Source organism: Falco rusticolus, chromosome 9 (genome assembly GCF_015220075.1).
Source record: "Falco rusticolus isolate bFalRus1 chromosome 9, bFalRus1.pri, whole genome shotgun sequence".
NCBI lineage: Eukaryota > Metazoa > Chordata > Aves > Falconiformes > Falconidae > Falco > Falco rusticolus.
The window spans coordinates 22,185,096-22,206,589 of record NC_051195.1 but is presented as its reverse complement, the minus strand read 5'-3'; the positions used below and the strand labels follow the sequence as shown (position 1 = coordinate 22,206,589).

The 21,494-nt window shown below is 41.9% G+C and overlaps 1 long non-coding RNA gene across 1 annotated transcript; it reads right to left on the bottom strand.

The window, feature by feature from the left end:
* Positions 1 to 349: 349 nt before the first annotated feature.
* LOC119153962 lies at positions 350 to 21,314 on the bottom strand. Its single transcript, XR_005106276.1, has 3 exons — positions 19,785 to 21,314; positions 4,297 to 13,075; positions 350 to 4,092 (listed from the first exon to the last, which is right to left on the bottom strand). It is a non-coding gene; the product is annotated as an uncharacterized LOC119153962 (long non-coding RNA).
* Positions 21,315 to 21,494: the final 180 nt, after the last annotated feature.

Genomic DNA, 21,494 nt, shown 5'->3' with positions numbered 1-21,494 from the left:
TACCACACTAAAACATTTCTAGCATAGTCAGCTATCCCAGACCCCCTAGATACCCTGGCATTTATTAAAACTGCATCCAGCTGTAAATGGAAAATCAGTCCACTCTCTACCTCTCCTGCAAAGCCATCTGATAAATTTCCTGATGTCTTCCCCATTTTGCTTTCTTACTTAACATTTCAACAGGATAATATATGCATGTCAAAACTGCAGTAAACAACTTGGAAAAAATAATGCATTCCCTTGCTCTTGGTATGCTACTTACATTAAATACACTATTTAATTCCCCAAAACAGCATGTTTCTTTTTTTTTCCTGGAAACAGCAATGCAAAAAAAAAAATATTCAGCTAAGGCAGTTGCTTTTTCTTTATTGCTGGTGATAAGAGAAGTCAATGAGCTTGTAACTGTGGAGTATTTATTTCACTGCTGCAAGAAATAACTTGCCAAAAAATGAAGTCACATATATTAAAATTCTCCTGTGCTCATCCACATAGACTGTTCTATCACACTTATTTTCCCTCTGCCATAGAAGCAGTATTCAACAAAGATGTGAGCTGTCATACTGCTAATTTACTCCCCAAAGTGTCAAGTTACACTAATTTATGTCTCTTTGCACTCAGAAGGGAGAGCTGGAGGGACAGTGCTTCAGATTGTCCCTGATCCTCCGTCCTTTAGTGCTGTAGCATCATTTAAATTGTCCCACATCTTTGAAGACTCTTTCTTCTATGCACATCCTACATACCATTTTGCATTACTGGCATAAGGATAAGCACGGCCGGGGTTCCAAGTGCTGGGATGTTGCAGCTCAGCAGTCAGATAGCTTAAATGGGGACAACAAAATCCAGCTACAGATAACCATCTGAAAAACACATGATGTGTGAGAGGGGACAAAACACACAATGCTGTCTTTTTTGCTTTGACTTATTTTCCATTACGTATCATTATTAAACCGTTATTTAAGTGAAGTGTACATTTTCTTAACATTAACATTAGAACAAATTTTTAACTATCCACGGTCCACCACATTTTGGAAAGAATTTGAAAGCAAACAGCTTTTTGGTAAAATTATATTTATATGCATGATGAGTGGTTTAAGAAACTTTAAGAAAGACTGCCTCAGCCCTTGCAGCTCTTTGGGTCACCATCTCTTGAGTTTCATGGCTTCACTGCAGAAATTTATTTATTCTAAATTGTATCTCTGGTCAAGTTTTAAATGATGACCACAGATTAGCTACTGCCAAACTCTCAGACCTCTTCTACCTGCAAACTTGTGCTGCCAAAGGCTTGGTCTCTTGTCCAGTGAATATGTAGTGACTTTGTGAGGACATTAAAAAGAGCACACTGAAATAGCAAGCCCTGGGCTAGACTTCACGGTGACAGTCAACATGTTTTCAAACAACCCAAAAGCAGCCTCTCTCATTTCTTCCAAACAGTCAGATTCAGCTCCTCTTGGCCCTGTAAATTAAGACCTGTAGGGGAATTGGTCTGTGATTAACAACTTTCCCCAGTCCTTTTTGATATTCCTCCAGTGAAATAACGGGAGAAATAAAGTCTCTGTTGACTTCCACCAATGAATTCAAAGAATATTGACAAATGTATCACTGTCTCATGTAAAAGCAAGAAAGTCTATGGGCAACACGCCTTCTAAAAGGGGTACACCACATCCAGCTTGCAGTTGTGCCTACAAAAGCACACAGCGGCTGTGTGCACCAGGCTGCACTTGTTTGCTCTCAGGGTGAAAGTGTGATTTTGCTCTCTCTTGCATCAAGTGTGACTGTACCGTTGTCAAAGACAGGAGGCAGTAACTTTGTAGCTGTAACTATTTGCAGTGTCTTTGGTTTTCTATCAGCTTGGTTCATGGCTTCCTGGATTTTACAGATGTACTGCTAAGGTTGTGATTTCCTTAAGCCTGAGCTAGCTGTTTTATAGTACTAAACTTAAACTCTGTTACTAAGGGGCTTCTAGGATTTTCAGGCTTTAGGAGCCTGCAAACTCAGCCAAATCTCTGTTGACAGGCCAATACTCAAAACAGCAATTCTTCTGCTGTTCTTATTCATAGCTAATGGAGGATACTGAAAGTTTCCACTGATAATCTCTCTCTTATATATTCAGAAAATATTCATCTTTCTAATACCCTCCCCAGATCTCAGGCTTACTCTGCACCATTCCACGAGCCCCTTCACATGATCTTGGAGCTCCAGTTAGAGGTGGGCAAACTTTGTGGTGGTTGAGGTTTTGTGAATTTGGCGAAGTCTGTTTCAGGTTCACAGAGTTTGCTTGCTAATTTCACGTAGAAAAGTGTATTGCACCACCATTTCAAATCATACTGTTTTTGTCCAAGGTTTACAAAACAGTTTACAAAAAACCCAAATGTTTTTCTACCTCGAGGGGAGCAGAACACCTCTCAAAGTGCACAGCAGCACAAATGGGCGCTCTATTTATTGACCTATGTATATATGGTTCTCCCCCACACTTTAGAAAGTGCATGGGTTTACTTCACCCATTCTCTACTTCCCTGCCCTCTTGTTTTTCAGAATTTAAGTGAGGCACAAAGTGAACTGCATTTGGATTTCAGTGACTAGGTAAGACTGAGCAGATTGTAGTTATGAGGTACATCCACTGTCCCATTTCATCCCCCCGATATTCCAACTAAATTAAATGAAGATGAGCTCAAATACATGGGAGTTGCATCTCACAAAGAAAAAATGAATAAAATAAATACGCACGATAAGCTTGTAGGGATATATTTTTTTACTCAATGTATTCACTGAAAAACTAAAGCACATTAGGTTTCCCTGGTTAGTACAGTCAGAACTAGCTCAATTAACCTCATGGTTTTTCCTTCAGGTGTTTCTTCTGGTGTGACAGCCTGCACCACAAGCCCTGAAGGCAACCGGAGTGACTCTAAAACCTATCCCTAGCCACACCACCAGCACCACTCATATTCAGTGTCGACCATTAATCAAGGTAAATGTCACATGCCTTTTTTTTCTGCTTAGAAAATTATTAGTAATTTCAGGGTCTGGAAGGCATCTGAACCGGACCAAAAATCAAGATTTTTTTCACTTCAATTTGATGGTGGAGATGGTCCCATCCTGCACCGCTGCAAGGGAGCAGCCACCCCAGTGGGGTTGTGGGGACACATATGCACTTACCTACAGTCTGTCCAAAGAGTTGCCTGGACTGACATATTTATTTGCAGTGTTTGCTATCAAAGGATTTGCCACATTTTTTCAGGAGTGAAACTACTCCAGTGGAAGTGGTGTGAGACAGGGGGATGATTCACAGCTTTATTTAGGCGCCGTTGTTTTCACAGTCAGCTCTGCAAGCAATATATCATCTCCTGGCTTAGATGGGGCTACGTCCTCCTCTCACATGAAGCGTCTCCATTTGCCTCGGTTCGTGTTTTGCCTGCCAAACCCCAGCCTGCCGATGGGAGCAGAAAGCAATTAAGCCAGAGGGTTGGAGCATTGCATTCGTTTTCCTCTTCAAGGCAATTTGTCTTTCTGAACTGACCAGTTACATCATGCGCTGTGATCTCAGTGCTGATACGAGCTCAAGTTGCTTGCAGAAACCTGTGCCCTTTCTTCAGAAGATAATAAGTACCAGACCTCTGAGTGTCTGCTGAAAAGAGGAGAAAAGCTGCTGTCTGCTCCCCGTCCCCTTGGGTGCCTGTGCAGTCGTTGGAGAGCAGACAGACCATTTGCACCAGTCCGTGCTGCATGATGGCACATGCTGTCTTGAGACATGCAACATCACAGCGGCTCCCGAATGGCTGAAATATCTGATAGAGCAAGGCACTGCTGCTCGAGTGGTAAGGGGAGAACAAGTAAATGCTTCAATTTTGCCATTTGGGTCATTAGTTAAACTAAGCATAGCTGTACTCTTTAATAATTTTAATTTCTTTTTTAGTGGGTACGGATATAACAGGCTTATATGTAGACCTTCCCAACACTTTACCTAATGGCTTATGTTCCCAACCATTTCAGCGCTGGCTCTGCAGATGAGCGAAGAGGTGCTGTTAGGAATGAGGGGCAATGCTTGCTAGTCAAGATTATGACTTGCTCTTGGAGCTGGCATCAGGCAGAAAAGTCCTTTTGGAACAAAAAGAGATGTATTAAAAATAAAAAAGGTGGATAAACACCCCCCCACACCCCCACCCCCATTTCCCTGGCTTTTTCAATTACCATAAATTATTCAGATAAACTCAAGAATACATTTTGGATGGAAAAAAAGGTTCTGACTGCAGTATTATTTTTTTTTTTAGGTTTATAATGATGCTTTCACCAACACTTTACCACCCCAGCTTTTGTGAATGTTTCCAATGGAGCCATCCTCTCTGAAAATGCAGAGTTCTTTTTCCCATGTTCAGAATGAGCAGATCAGGATACAGCTGGCAAAGGAAAGAAAAGCAAAGGAATAACGTATTGTAGAAAGCATGATGAACCTACTGCTTGAAGAAAATGTGATGAGTCTGTTGCTTAATGCCTCCACACTTCTTCCTGCATGCTGACTTGCATCCTGCTCAGCCCTTCTTGCATGCATGCAGCAGAGCGCATCATTTTGGCCTGTGGACATGGTGTCTTTCCTAAGTCAGCCTTCAAGTATGCTGTCAGTGGTGATGTTGTACTATTCTTTCAGATCATTGGGGGGATGTTTACAAGTAATTAAAAAACCAACCAAACATATATATTCCTGGTTCCAAAATAATTACACCTACAGGAAAAGGGAATCATCATTGTTTCATCGAAATAATATCTATTTTAGCTTTGTGATATGAAAATGTGTTTTCTTCTTAGAAATGTGCTGTGTATCTGCCACTATTAAAGAAAAAATTCTCAGGAGAAAGAGATGAAAGGTTGGGTGAGACTTTCTCAGCTACTCTAAACAAAAACTGAATTTTCTGCTATTTTTCACTAGTAACTTTCTCCTTCAGTGATCCCCTTACATCTGCGTTGGAGACTGGGGCCTCTCAACAGGACACTCGTTTGCTATGTCTCAAAAATGTTTCTGAACTTTTTGTCTTCCAGTGATGCCTCTTCAGACCACAATGTTCAATCAATTGGTACTGTGGTAAATGTCTGCTGGAGAAGATGGGAAGAACAAGCCCTCCAGTTGAAGGCACACAAAATACTAACTGACTTTAACAGGAATAAAACCAGACGTTGATTTTGCTGCTCTAGTACAATTTGAAGTTTGTCTTATAATCCAAGGCTCCCTCTCCTGCAGCTATAATTACTTGAGTCGTGGTTCATTAATATCTCTGCCTGATACATGATGCAAGCAACATAATTACAGCTTGAGACCTCATCCTGTATCATTATCAGGAGCTTTTGCATATAATGCTGAGAATGATTCAAGTGAAGAATGGCTTTCGATGACCTGTCATAAATAAGGGACCATTATAATCAAAACCCCAGCCTTGATTTATACAGGCTGTTTGCTTAGCCTGCCAGGATTGAGCCTCTTAATACCTATTGTTGCTGAGGGATTTTTGTGGAAGTTGAATTAGTTTAATCAAAGACTTGCTGCTTCTAATAAGCTTTAGAAAAACAGCAAGAAACAAAAACAATCCTGTCTGAATGGATTGCTCCTACCCTTCATGTTTGCTCCAGTCTTGGATTATTAATTGCTATGACTGTGATATGCTTTGATTTATTTAAATCAAAGCATGCTTCTTTGGCTTCGGTTGCTCTCAGTTTAACTTTAAATAGACATTGATACAAGACATAGTGATATAAAGAACATCTGTTTTTGATAAATTACATCCGGAGATGCATGGGACTACTGAACGCAGAAATTCCCAAAATATATGCAGGTTACTTTGCATCATAATACACACATTTATTTTGTTTACAATACTAATAGCAATACAAAATAATTTATTAAAATTTCCACATAAGCACCTGGATATCCTAAGAAACAAAAAAGTTTGCTTGTAAAAGTTTGTTAAACAAAGACTGGGAGGCTGAGTCTCACATATATGAAGTCCCCAGATACTCTGACCCTGCAAATGACATTAACGTAGATATAATTATGGCTACATTGAAAAGGAACATAATTGTTGATACTTTCTACTCAATTGGCTACAGTGAAATGCAAATTCCAAACCCACAAAACTACTTAAAATACATGGAAAAATTACTCTTCAAGCAGGAACTCTGGGCAGTGTTTTCCTTTGCTGGCTCTGCAGGCCTGGTGCAGCTCTAGAGGCAGGACATATTCCCCATAACATCTGCTAAGCATAGCAAATTGGGCTGCTTCAACTCACTGAGAGGACACATTTTTTTATCTTCTAAGTATCAAAGAACAGCACCCCACTATTAAAATGGCTACAGAGACAGAGGGCTCATGGCCAGGTATCTCCCACACTTCCGTGATCCCTCACGTAGTATAACGTGCCTTTGGCTTCCCCAGCACACACTGCAGCGCTGCACTGTTGAGCTAAGCCAAAAGGGGCTCAGGATATTTCTTCAGCTCCAGAGCTATGGCCAAATTTCCAGGGGCGTGAACTGTGACAGCCAGTGGGAGGTAGGATGAGCCTGGAGTGGGTGGTTTCAAGGCAGAACTAGGGGCAAGGTTAAACAAAACTATGGCAGCTGTATTTCCACTGTGAAAATTCAATTATGGCACTGCTAGAACAAAATAGGCTGTGAAAGGTGGACCTTAACAGAGATAGTATTTTGATTCTACATTTTATTTGATCTTTCTCTTGCTTTCCTTTTAGCCTGACATTTTTCTAGGAGCTTTTTTTTTTTTTTTTTTTTTTTTCCCCCTACTGAACTTTAAGGCTTTTGTCTATCACTTCAAACAGGTGTCAAACAGGTGCTGTTCAGCTTCACAACAGGTTTGCAGTCCTGACACACTACAGCTCAAACTTAGCACAGTACATATAGCTTATATAAATACATACAGTTCACAGACAAGGAAATTCAGGAAAAAGGTGGGGACTAGCACCTGCGTCTGTATTGATTAGCCTAAGGCATTGTATATCGTCAAGCAAGTGTCTGAAAGATACTAAGCAAGCTGAGAGTTTGACAGCTTCTGTAGTCTCAGCTGCTCAAGACTATGTGATGGAAGAGGAATCTATGTCAGAGAAGACAGGCACGTGTATAAGACAACTCTGTCTACCCTTTCTTTTCAGCAATGGGAGCCTCAATGGCTTGGAGGTGCAATGTGTACATGGGCACCATAAAATTAATGGTCACTTCTTCAGCCTGTGATGCAAACCCAACATCACAGAGGCATTGATGTGAAACTCTTGTTTGGCTGTACATTTATCAGAAGATGTTAATATATATATATATATTTGCTCATCATATGGCATCATCCATCTGGGGCAGCTATTAGGATCCCACAGATGTCAGGTGAATTTGACAGTTGGTGGATCATGATGCCGTCTGCCTGAAGTCTGTCTTTGTAGCAGTCCTTGTGGCTCACCAGCAGCTGCTGATAAAATACTGACTGGAATGATGTGCAGGGCATGAACGAGGATGCTAGTGCCCCACCACGACTGCCGGTGCGGGCTGTGCCTGCTCACGTACCACATGCAGCAGTCAGAGAAAGGAAAACGCACAATATTGGAGCCCCAATGTTTGAAATGGAAGACATTTTCATAGATCAAATTCACAAAGAACATGACTGCAGTGGCTTTTACCCTGGACAGGCCGACAGATGCACTGTGGAATGAATATCTAAGGGTAAAACAAGGGTCAACAAAGACAGGGTGTCGGCAAATGAGTCCAGGTGACACAGTTCTGCTCAGGAAAGGCAGGCAAGGGAGGAGGGCTGGCTCCTTCAGGTGAGTCATGATGGGAATGTGGGGCCTGCATGTGTGATCAGAGGGGGTGGCTGTGGCTATAGAGCCAGGTGAGCATGTGGGACTTTGCAAGGACCACCTGAATTTGCTGATTATTTAATTAGGGAGCGGTGGCTGGAGGCTGTGTCATGTGATGCCTTAATCCTGCCAAGGGAGCGGGACTTCCTCCAACCCAGGAGAGGATAAAAGGGTGGTATCTCTCTTACCTGAGCCTTTTTGCATCAGTTTGGTTTGAAGGGCTCTGCTGGTAAGTATATACACCTTGCAGGACAGCTATGTGGGCTTCAGGTCAGCTGTTTCTTCCCATGTATTTGCTTATGGGTTTGTTTCAGTGAAACCAAATCTTGTTTTGTTGCTAGTGTAATAAGGCTAGAGCAATGGCCAGCTGATGCCTTAAACCCTTTCTTAAAGGGGAAACTGAATTAATCTGAAATGTAAACTTTGTTTTTACTCTGAAACTTAAAACCTTTAACAAGCAAAAATTACCAGAGCTCAGAACAGTTATCAGTCCAGCAATAGAGTGGGCAGCCCCTGGGTTCTTGCACGGAGCTCAGTGTGGCCGGTTACCAGTTGAGGCTTGTGGGGTGAGGTGCTCTGGGCCTCAAGGATGGGGTTGCTCCCTTGGGACTAGGGTGCTTAGGCAGCTGCAGGCCAGATAGTCTCTGAGCTCCCTCACTGTGGTTTTGGTGGCTGGTGTGGCATAGCCCTGGCTCCCCTGAGGAGGGGGAGCCTAGGGCTAGGCAGTGGCTGTGCTGGTGAGGAGGGGTGAACTTGAAAACAAGGGTTTCCCTTGAAAACATTTCCTGGTGGGACCTTTGGGGTCAGGATGGGGCATGAGTGATGTGGGAGTGCTGGCTGCTGGCCCCGTGGTGGCCAGTGAGCAGGTGGTAATGCTTGCCAAAACAAATGTACTGACACAGCAGACGGTTGGGTTTGGGGGAGCTGGGGACCTGGTGGATACTGATGGTGTGGTGGAGAGCAGGGATGTGCTGGTGGTTCACCACTGGCTGCCAGGCAGGGAGCCCGGGGGCTGGCACCATCCCTTAATCGCTGTCTGCCCCTGCTATGGAGGCCAAAGGAGCAGCAAGCGCTGGAGCTCAGTGCTTGGCTAAGGAGTGGGGCAGGGAGGAGGGCTGAGGGCCTTTGAGGTGGGGGGACGCTCTGCGTGGGGTGCAGGCTGCTCAGTAACTGCCTCAGGACTGGGTGCTGGCACTGGTGGTGGCTGTGGAGAAGTAGCTTGGGGAGAAGCCAGGGAAAAGCTGGCATGCTCAGGGGAGCTCCGCTTCTGGGCTGTCAAGGGAGATGTGTCTGATGTTCAGCATTCCCCAGAAAGGCTGGGGCAGGTATGAGCAGCACAACTGTAATAAACAGGGATGGCAAATCAGACTGCCTGCGGTGCCAGGGGAGAAGGCCACGCAGCATTAATGGAAGGGCTGAAGGCAGACTTTACCAGTGCCAAGAGCCTGACAGGTAAGACAGGAGAACTGCAATACCTGATGTGAGATAACCCTAGTACAGCCAGACTCTTGAACTTGGTGGAGGAAGGATAATCGGTTGGAAAAGCTGTTGTCAGGCTGCTGAGTGTACAGGTGTGCTAGGGGCATGCTGTATAGAAAAGCGTGTGGCCATGGGTCTGAAGGGTGCAAGGAGGCCCACGAGCAAACTGGAAGCTGCTCAAAACTTACTGTGCTACAAACTCGGGCAAAGCCTATACTGCAACTAAAGAAAAGTGGTCTAAGAAGCCCCTGTATGGTTTAGCAAAGAAGCAAAGGAAATGCTATAGGGAAAGCAGAACAAGGATTTCCAAGTGGGGCAGGCCAGGTGATAGCAAAACATGGGGAGGGCTGGAACAGTTTGCAGACTGCCTTGGGAAAGGGTGATCAAGCTGACGGTAAACACCCTTGTGTTCCTCAAAAGCAGAAAGGCAGCCTAGGAGTCACAGGACCACTCTGTGACCAAGGTGTGAAAGGGACATTCAGGCATAATAAGGTTGTGCCAGGCAAAACAGTAACAGCATCACGCTCTCCTCCTTAAAGTATTTGAGACATCACATGTGTGCTCTGCAGCAGAGACTGGTCAGAGCAGCGAGGTCAGTTTGAGTTATACTAGACAGATATGATTAAACCCTGGGATTGAATGGCATCACTTGAAAGTCCTGAAGGAATTTAGCTATGAGACTGCAAAACTCCTAGCCGGGGTGTGTAACCTGTCACTAGGGAGAAGGGCTGAGTGGGTTCCTTGAAGCTGTGGCATAAAGCCAATCCTATTGATGACTGGGGAGGGAAGCGAGCAGTGAAATATCCAGGCTTATGGATGACACTGGGCATTTCTAGGTAGTCAGATGCTTTGCTGACAGTGAGAAACTCCATAAGGATCTCTCATCCCAGAGTGAAAGGGTAAAAAGGAGGTAGAGAAGCATCAGTGTAGATAAACATAAGTGATGTATTTAAGGACAAAACTAACCAGAACATAGGTACCCACCTAATGCTGAGCTCTGGACTGGCAGTTACAGTCAGAAAACATCCCCGAGTTAACACTGATGGCTTTCTGAAACCACAGCTCAATTTACAGTGCCAGCCAGCTAACAAACTTGTGGGACTTGTTGCCACTGGATGCAGCACCAGCAGGTTCAAAAAGGGTTAGATGAATTTGCGATCAAGTGCATCTCTCCAGATACTGTGGATGGACCTTAAAAGTGGCCAGGCTCATGTGCTTGCCATAAAGAGGATTTCCAGTGACAGCACCCTGATGGGCTGCTGATGTGAGCACAGCACTTTCTTATGTCTCAAATGGCACTCCTAAAGGCCCCCTTGGCTTTAATGAGGGAATCAGCAAAGCGTAGTGTGCTTGAGCCCAGTTACCCCTGTACCTCATCAGGTTAAAGCAAAGCCCTGTCTGCATTAGTAGTAATTTCTGACAGCAGTTGACAGCAGACACTGTTTTGGTTTTGGCAAACTCCTTCCAGTAAGTTTATGCATGACAAGTGTGATATTTGAACTCTGACTTGGGAACCCTGCTGTACTTGTGATGAATTGCTGGGAGTATGCCATCTTAGATCATTTAGAGCTATGTATTGTACTGGGAGCCTGCAAAAGCACATGACAACTCAATGGAACTGAACACAGATGATCTGCATATAGTGAAATATAAGTTATTGCATAAACTGATGCTGCTAGATGGTTTCTGCAGACGCTAATAAAACCATATAAATCCAGTTCTGGTATTACAAGAACTGTATTGCTGTACCAAGAATTAATTTCAAATGCATTAGCAGGCTTAGAGAAAGGTGCCTGTATGAGCATATAGAAATACATCAGCAGTACTGGCTTGAATTTTTCTCTAAAAATGAGAAGTGGTGTCATAACCAGTTTGTTCCCTGGGATATAACATTTGCAGTGACCCTAAATAATTTTTTTCTGACCAGAGAAAAGATAACTAGGTAATACTCCCTAACAAACATGGGTAGTTTTCTTGTGTGTTGTAAATTACCCCTGTTCTGGGGAAAGGTTTCCTTAAATTCTTTAGTTCTTTTTTGCTTATTCATAATATGTGCATAACAACATGACAACCATAATGTGGCATAGCAGTTTAACACAAAGCAAGATGTAAGTCCCTTATCAGCTACTTGGTTATATTATATAATAAAATTTATGGCATGTATAATACCTATAATAGCTGTGAATTAGCTTATGAACTATAATTATCAATTCTCAGGACAGCCTTGGGGAGCACAGAAATAAAACGTGCAGCATAGGAAACAGCTGAACATGTCTCAGCAGTTCCTTGCAGATGTTATGGAATCTATATGTTTCTTCAATGTTAATTTGCATAAACACAACAAATAGTTTGTTTAGTAGGAAGAAAGCTCCTTTAGCTTCAACTGAGTCAGATTTTTACCTTGTTTCTTGTGTGAGGTATATTCAGTGGAGCCTACAACATATACAGGGATATCATTATATAAACTGTCACTTGCCATTTTTTGGGGATTGATCTGACAGTTCATTATACAAGTGTTTTCCAAGCACAAAAGCCATGCCTTCCCTTCCTGCTGATGCCCCCACCCCTCCCTAGCTCGGCTGGTGTGGAGTAGCATACAGGTTGATGTGCTGCCAAAGTTCCTGTGGAATGTATGTAATACTCTGTAGGACTGCTGAACTAGTTACAGCTCATTTTGCACTGGTACCTTGCCCTGAATGTTTGTGGAGTTGCAATGAACCCGTTCTTTTTTCATTATTTTTGGGTCCATTTCTAAACAAGACTTCTGGAGCTAGAGAGATGACACCTTTAATCTAGGTGACACCTAGGGACATACTGATACTCTCCAGTGACAATTCCTCTGAAATGTCATGCTATCTTTATTGTTTAAAGTAGCTTAATTTTCACAGTAAATTAAACTACAAACTGTAAAGCAGATGTAGCAGCAAGTAAAGGGAGATAATGTCTGAATAAAAGCACAAAAAATTCTTAGTACTCTTCCTGTCTGCTTTTGCATATTGCTAAACTATACTACTTGTAATACACTTTTTCATAATAAGTCCACAAACTAAATAGACTGAAAGGTTATTTTTTACAGGATTATTGCAACAATGGTGGACTGCTAGACAAGACATGTATCATTTATTTGCAGGATCCAAACCCTTTAAAAGGACAAAGCTGCATACAACAGCAGTATCAGTTTCTTATTGTACATGGCTCTTAAACATGTACAGCACAAGATACAGCCTAGGGCTTGGAGGATGTTCTAACTTGCAAAAAACAAGTGAGGAATAATACAGAAAACATGCTAGTATCGGAGTCAAATTATCATGCAATGCTCTGTATACTTGTGTATATATAAATAGATGAGCAAGTCACTCACTTTGAGAGTAAAGTTTCTCAAACTTTTTGGCTTTAGATTTCTATGCTTACAAATACTAAGTAAAAATCAAATGCTTGGCACAGGAAGAATCTGTGCTTTTACTCAGTAGCTGATAAACAGTGTATCATGCAGCTTAATCAACAAAATCAATTATCACTTCAAATACAAGTAAGGACTCATTTCTGCTTCCATTTCCATTGGGAGCAAAGTTTCTTCCAGCTTCAATGGAAAGTGACATTGGTTACTCAATCTCTTAAATTACACCCAGGCAGCAAGGCTGTGTCTTGCATACTTTCTGGTGCTGGCGTCAATGGCAGTTGAATCAACTTGAGAGTGGCCAGTTCTTTCAGTGCAGCATGCAGTGGTAGTCAAAAAGACCTCTGGGAGGGGATGAGCAGAGCTGCCAGAAAAGAATAGCATAGCAGTGGAAGATGTGCGTTGTTTGCTTTATCAGATGGGACACACACCACACCACACACACACAGACCCACATACTTTCTAGACTTACTGACCTGTAAGTCTCATTGTACTAGGACAAATGTATTGGAACTGTAAGAAATAAACCTGCTGGTTTTGTTTCTCAGTGTTGTGTATCTCCTACCCAGAGGCTGTCCAGCAGTAAGCAGGAGGGCTGGCCAGTAAGTGCCAGTTAGACTGTGTGCAGGGACTTGGCATCTCTGGTGGCAGAAGGTGTGCTGTGCCCTTGCTGCAGCCTTGTCTGGAGCACTGAGGCCACCCTTCACCATCTATGTCTTCTACCAGCAACAGTACATGTGAACAGCACCTTCCTCGCTACCCAGGCTAAATAATTTTCTCTACCACTGTACCAGATTCCTGCAGTATTGATAGGGAAAAATCTTAGCATAAGCCCTCCAATGGGGGGAAAAAAATCTTGGCTACAAGTTACATTTTTGGGGGTGGGTGTCTACAGTATTTCTCCTTCCCAAAGCTGCTTTTCTACTCCAGAACCCTAATGCTGTTAGGGTGAGAGACATGATACTGGGGAGAGCAAGGGAGGATTTTCTACAAGTAACACTTGAGATTCTGTGTATGGAAATGAATATTAGAGAAGGAGATTAGATCCATGAAATACCATGATTTTCCTAGGGCTACTATTGTTAGTGCTTTCTTTTCTTGTAGCCTGCAGTGCAGACACAGTGAGCAATCAGAGAGACTGACTGGCAGTGAGAATCATTGGGATGAGAGGCAAAGGAGACAAGGAGCGTTTAATGCTCCAACCCTCCTCCCCACCTCCAAGTTAATTCAGTGTGGGCTTTTCTCGATCAAAGTTCCTACCCCACAATATATTGTAATTTATGTGTGTTGGAGGCATACAATAATGCTGAGCTAATGTGGTTTTGTACTTAAGTAAACATGTTTTCAGAGTTACTAATGCATGACAGAAAGTACTGGGTTGAAGTCTCTCCTGAAGTAGATGAAGGAAGAAAAACAGCTACATAAAAGGAGCAATGCATCTCACTAATGTATCAAAGTCTGCAAATCAGTATCTCAGTCTTTGATAAGGAACTACTTTTTGTAATTATGGGACTGAGGACCAAGCATCCCATTATACCTGGGTGGTTCTACAGAGCACACAGCTTACTGCCTTTGAAATTTTTATCCTGTTTCTTAGAGCAGTAAAAGGCATACTCCGTCTCCGGTCTTAGGACTGTAAGATGCAAAACATCCCAATGGCCTTTAAATGAGGAAAAAATACATCAAAAAGTTTACCTTAGCTGACTGTGAAAGAATAAACAGTGACATATACTGCCATGGGTAGGATGTAAATTAAATACTACTACTTATTTTTCTATCTAGTGGAGTCTCAGCATTTTAAAAATCTGACTATGCAACTAATACATCATTAAACTCAAATGACATGTTATTTCTCATTTTAAAAGATCTTTTAATAAGATTTATTTGGAGACCTATTTGGGTAGGAGAGTTTATCTGATTACTTGGCAACACAGACACAAAGTCCAAATCCTTATCACCGATGGTGCTTTCCTACCATTCTCTTAAAAAGAGATAGTGAAGTATAATAATAATTTTGTTTGATGTATTTTTAATGTATGTTCTAAAGGATCTCATCTGATTAAACTATCATGAGAAATGGACCTTCCACAGCACTTCCTAATACAGCACATGATTTTGATCTATAAAGTAAACCACAATAAGAAAACCACGTGTTAACAGCGTGGGAACACCAAAAAGAGAGACCTTTCTTACTGTGTTTTGAACATGATGAGATTTCTAGATAGTTTTGCACTGCTGATGTCTCTTTCATCAGTGAGATGGATCCCAGAGCTTGGTCAGAATAATAAAAGCAACTTGAATCAGGAAAATTAGAAAATGGAGGCAGGAGGGGGATAGAGTGGTGGTGGTGAACTGGCATAAGCTGGTAAGCTTTACAGATACTTTGTCTATGTGAGAGGATACTACCATGATGGAGCAGTTGAAACTGAAATGCATATGTATTCCACATATCTCAGAGAAGAAACCCAAGTGGCAGGAGCTCTACTTCCGCAGAACTATGACAGGCACTGGATTACATTAAGGATCCAGACGTGCAGATGCAGGCAGTGATGCTCACTACAGACAAGTACCCACAATACCTAAATGCAGCACTGCTCTCTTGGTCTTGAGTAATGCTGTGATCCTGCCAGCACTCAGTGCACCTTTATTGGTGCCAACAGAACTGCCTACTCAAGTGAGAGTTTCCTGAACAAAGGAGGACTCTTAATAAGGAAAATAAAAGCCTGAGAGGCCAGGAGATGACAGGGCGCTCTGTGACTGGTTGGGCGGCACCAGGAAGAGGAAAGACAACCTCTAATCTGGTGTTTCATGCCACAAAAGCCAGGCAGTATCAGAGAACCAGGAGAAGCAAGTTCAAAACAAGCCAAGGAGATGCTTGGTGATACTGCATCCCATTAAACTGTGAAACTGCTTGCTGTAAGAGTGGATGCTTGAGCTCTGCGTGTATTCAAAAGTATTAGACTGTTTCAAATAAAAGTCCACCTAGTGCAAAAATAACATTGCTGGCTTAAGAAGTCCAACCTCCAAATCAGCAGGGAAAAGGGAAGAGTATTTTGGAGAACCATGACTGTATGCTCAGTCTGATTTTCTAGTCTTCCATAGGCACCCACTGCCGAAGGCAGGAGAAATGGACTTGACAGACCTAAACGACTTGGTAGGCTTGGTTTTATCTTTTCTTTTAAATGTAATTATGAAAACAAGTTACAGCTCAATTTGCTGACAAGGAAGAAAGGGGTGTAAAGAAAATATAGTTTGTGATGGCCAAGGCAGTGTCAGCTAGAACTTCCTCCTCCACTGTAATTCTGATGCCAGCTGTGACAGGTAATAATTTTGTGACAACACAAAACGGTACAGTCAGAGAAAAGGTAAAAGTACTTCCTAAACATACACAAAATATAATCAAATTATGTTATACATGGACCACAATATTTTCCACTGCTACTGAGGTGAATGAATTCAACATGTCTCACAATAAATGAAAGTAGCTCAATGTAAGCACATGCTTACCTTTATTAAGGCACTTAAAATTAGCTGTATGCTCAAGAGCTGTTTCTTGTCCTGAGAAGTGGGCTTAAAGCACTTCCCTGAGCTGGAACTTTGCTGCATTGATACTCAGCTATGCAACTAGAGAAAAGAGGAGTAAAACCTAAAATAGATGCATGTGCACACAAAAATGCAGAAAGAGCGTTTCTTTTTATGTCTGTCTGCTAAGCCTAGTGGGCTTTCTTGGCTAAGTCTGAGCTAAATATTACTGAAAATAGCATAGTACTGTAGTTATTTCAAAGCACTGTCTGTATTTGTTCTGTGCACTGGGTGGGCAGGAAGCTTCATTTCATAAATCACTTTCAACGAGACAGTAGGCTATAAAAAGGGAGGGTTTTTTTCCCTTTAGTGTTTTTAGTTCTGAAAGTTCTGAAGTGGCACAGCCTACATACTGGGAAAAGTTAAAAAAATATGTTTCACACTGCTCTGCAGACCTTCTCTTGCACACAAGAGACCTGGGGAGACGCCAGGCAGGCACCCCTATGCTCATAGGTCACCCAGCTCATGCTGCTTTGACTGTGCTAAAACATTTGTAAGCAAAACTGCTAAAGCATCTTCTTGCTCCCAGTCCCATGCAAGGCCCTCTGCAAGCAGTTTCACAGAGCACTGCCAGCCTAGGGAACCTTTCTGATGCCCAGAAAAGAAAACTTGTTAGTTTTCAGGGGAGTCTCCTGGTATACTTTTGAGTACAGTTGGGCAAGGATGTGCTGCAGGATGCAACAGTAGGAGGCAAGGGTGTGAGGGTGATGGGGGAGGAGCAATCAGGTAGAAAAGCCTATGTAATCCAGTGGTTCTGCTTAGAAGATACTTGTTAAAAATTGGTTAGACTGAGCTTTACACTCAAAAAGGAACCAAATGCATATTAGGTTGCTCCCTGTGGTAGATATTAAGAACAACAGGATAGGAGAGGTACAGAGTCATCTACCCTCAGCAAGGAAAAAACCTGCTGTTTGGTTCAACTTACTGAATCATGACTTTTCCCCAGTTACATTACAAAAACTGGACTTCTGCACACCAGTATCGAAAACGTGCCCTGCAATTTTGGCACTGGCTGGACCTGGGCTTCCAAAATACTGCAGAGGATTAAATGTCACTGGGTGAGTAGTCTTTGTCTGGGTTAGCTGTTTCTCCCCAGTGTCGGTGAAACTTGAGCAAACAGGGTTTAGGAAGCATGGGAAGTATACACCTGCTAAATGTACTACACTGAACATAATATAAAACATCTATACTGAGACAGCCCTCCCAGATCAACTGTTCCAGCCTCCGTTTCAGGCTGTCTCCAGTACTGAAGGCCTCAATAAAACACAACCAGCAACTTTAGCACCAATCTTTCCCTGGGCTGCCCTCCCAACTTTTGGCACACCACAACTTACTAGCTTTCTGAGCTAACACAGCTGGCTTGCTCCCTTGTAACCTAGCTCACACCTTCTACATTTGCAATGAGCCCCTGAGCCAGGTCAGCCTGATACACCATCTGATGCGGGAGAGCCACTGCAGCCCTACTCTTCATTTGAAGTCACTGGGCTTGGAAATTTTTTCCTCAGCTACAGCTTCAGTCTCTGCTCTTGCAATTCTGGGGTACAAATGGTTGCAAAGGAAGAAAAAAAAAAAAGACAAAAAGTTGCCTCTGATCAGGGTTAACCCAATTATTTCTTTTTTTTTATAAAAGAACAGATTGTTCTGGTTTTGGTAGAAAAAGGTGTGCAAAGGGCTCTGGGAAAAACAGCAGCAAACATGTAACGATTTGTTTTAAAAGCAAGAGTCACCATTCTTTTTACACTACAAACCCAGCCTATGAAGGCATGAATAGTTTGCTATTTCATATATATATATGAAATATATATGTTTGCTTAAAATAGTTGAAAACGCTCCTCCAGCAGGAATCAACCTGATGGACTGAATACATATGTAGAGTGTTAGTTATGCTACCCTTATATTTGGAAGGAAAACTAATTAAAATTTGTATCTGAGGCTACATCCAATTGACTTTGTAAATTACATGTAGGATTGCCTTTTAAAATCACTGCAAGATTGAAAGATTTGTTTTAATCCAAATACCAATTTTTAGCACAGTTTTTGGATCTGGCAAGCAAGACAATCTAAAACATCGCCTATTGAAAAAAACACGTCCCTCTTGCACTTGGGAACACTGAATTTGTAGGCAGCCATTTGTATATAGGAATTTGTAAACATCAGAACAGAAGGGGTTCTAAAAGCCAAACTTTAACCCAAATTCTTTTTGGTTGTGCTGATGCAAGTATGCGTTCTGCTCTTGCTGGTTGACGCTGTTCCAGCATGTAAGATAACTTGCGGAGTTTATGATGGTGGAGTTCATGGCAGATTATGGCCCTTCAAGTTTAGATTAGTGTTCCACATTATGCATCAGAGCAGTAATTCTTAAAAAAAAAACACCCTCCAACCAATACTAGCAACTCCAAAGCTTTTCCTAACACATGGTGGTACTCCCTGACCAGAGCCAGTGTTTCAGTGGTTCTCCACTGTGGTTCAGATTTCACTCCATTGCATTAATTGGTATTGCCTTAGAAGAGAACATCAAATACTGGGAAGGTGTCTTTTATAGGTGGATTAGATCTCTTAATTCTCCATGGTCATTATTAAGATGAATCATTAAACTAAGACTGTCATCTGTGCTCTGTTAGGCTGCAGTCTCCCATGCTCAACATTCTTTAGCTACTTTTAGCTCAGTAAGTTTGTCATTGGATTTCCACAAATTTGCTGAGTGTTTTTAAATTCTCTTGCAATCATGCAAACCGCACAATAAGACTAACAATTGTAATTTGATTTACAGAAAATGAGCTATCTAGAAACTAGTTTTAGTGGTGCTATATTGGCTAAGTTCATTGTGGATCATTTTTTATCACTTTGAGCAGAAATAAAATAAAATCCTTGAAAACTGAACCCAGAAAAAGTTTGCCCCAAATGAAGACCCTGAAATGTAAAAGTATTTGTTCAGGCTGATAAATGGTAGTTCTCTGTATTCCACAATGGTTAGTTCAAGAGTTAGTTGCTATTGGTACACATTTACAGCTGAAATTTGCTATTTATAGATCACATTTCAAAAAAAGAACTCTGCATGTTAGACAACATTTCAGCTCTTCTATCTTTTAGACGTGGATTTCAGGCCCCAAGGAAAATACATAAGACTGTAGATAAATAATACTTTGCATAGTAAGTGTATGCCATAATCTCATTGAATGGGGGGTATAGCTATTTTTTCATTACACTCCCCAACATGCTAAATTAATGGATTTACAGTCTGAATTTCCATGCATCTGTGAAGTCAGGCATTTGTTGTACCCCACAAAGCTGTCATGTTTAAAGATGTAGATATGCTACGCTATATTCTGTTTGAATTCAGGTTGGCTGTAACCCTTCTCTTAAAACCACCACTACATGAAAAATGTTGCAGTCTGGAAAACCTGCATGTTTTGCCTTTGACGTGTTACATGGGACTTCATAAGAATTAGTGTAAATAGCATAAACGCTACTAAAGACTTTTAAAACAGTACCAGTGAGAGTTGTCTGCTGAGCCAGTGTCTCAAGGCACATCAGTCTGAGATGGTGTTTCTCAAATGTTCTTGACAGCAGCTTTTGGCTAACACCAAATTACCTGCATTAAAATAATAAATCTAAGAGCTGATGCTAAGGGAGCTGTGAATTCCCCTCCCATCCCTGGCTCACCAGCAGCGAGAGTGCCTGTAAGACAGGTATTTTTGGTAAAAGAGCCTCTAGGTCAGGATGCTGTTGAGAGTTACTGCAGTGTATCCTATGTTCAGCTAAACAGGAACAGGCTGTAAGGGCTTAGTCCAGACACTCACGGGAGGCTGGAAGACTGCAGACAGATACAAACCAAGCAAGTGAAGAAACCTGGTGACTGGAAACTTGGCCAAAGTCTTGCAAAGAACTAGTGTGTGAAGTGAAGCTGGGGACCCCAACTGAAGGATGATGTGGGATTGCAGGGCAAGGTGGCAGGAAGGACCTGCTCTGAACACTGAAGTGTGTGGCGTAGGCAAGTTCCAGCCAGGAAATGTGATTTGAGTCCCTCAACAGGATAAAAAATTTTCTGGCAGGAAAAGGTCAAAAGGATCACAGCTTCTCTCACACATTGTTTGCCCAGGAAGGCCGTAAGGAAGCCATCTTCTTTTTTTATGAGGAACTATGAAATGATGCTACGGAAGCAATTTAAAGAGAGAAGTTCCTGGGATGTGGCTTCAGGAAAAACACCACCTCTCCCATGCAGACTCCAAAGGAATTGTGTTTACAAGCTGTGCACTGAGTTCCCTTCTGGCTTAGCTGGGTGGAAGAAGGTGACCACCCTGAACACACAGTAAAAGAAGATTCAATGTGTTACAGTTTGCAGCTGTCTTAGGCAAGATAGATTAGATGAGGTAGAGAGAAAGGTGACACAGCTGGCTGGAGTGGCTTGGTCATCTGTAAATCTGTTATTTTAGGCTAGTTTTTCCAGTACCTCAGAATTTTTTGAACTCTTTCTATGCTTGATATGATTTTCCCATAGAAAATGCTCAGAACCTAAAAAGGTAAGAGAAAATGCCTCTTAAATCATCTACATAATTCATTCTGTAAATGCAGAGCTGGTCTATAAACCTGCACCGTTCAAGTCCATTGCCCATTTTCCTTGTTTTAGAACTGAGCTGGTATCCTGCTTTTGATGCTTAGCCTAGTATTTCATACATCTCAGGAAGAGCTATACACTCCAGAACATTTTCATTTTAATTTCAACCCAGTGTAAGTTACTGAGTAGTTAGCTATAATTTATGAAATAATACCTCTTTCTGTAAAAAGATGACATCACCCGCATCTTCCTAAAAAATGGATCCTATTTCAAGATAAACGTTTACGCATTAATACATATTTCTGCTGATAATACAGCTTACACTAAACAAAATTTTCAAAACCACCTCTGGGGCTTGAAGCTTACTTCTAGTGGGACTTGGGGGCCAAATCCTTCGGAGAGCTTAAAACAAAATCTTCATCTGAGTAAGCGTTTATTGCCTTTATTTTACTGAACTGAATGACCAACAAGCTTTAATGAGTCTCACAACTTAGCTTGGTCATACTGTTCATTTTCTGACAAGTTAGAGGATCACAATTTCTTTCTTCTGCAGCATAGCAGTATTTTAAGTTGAGCTAAGTGCTCATTAGGATGAGTAGATGATAACCTAGCTGCCAGCTTACATTTTCTTACCACACAAACCAAC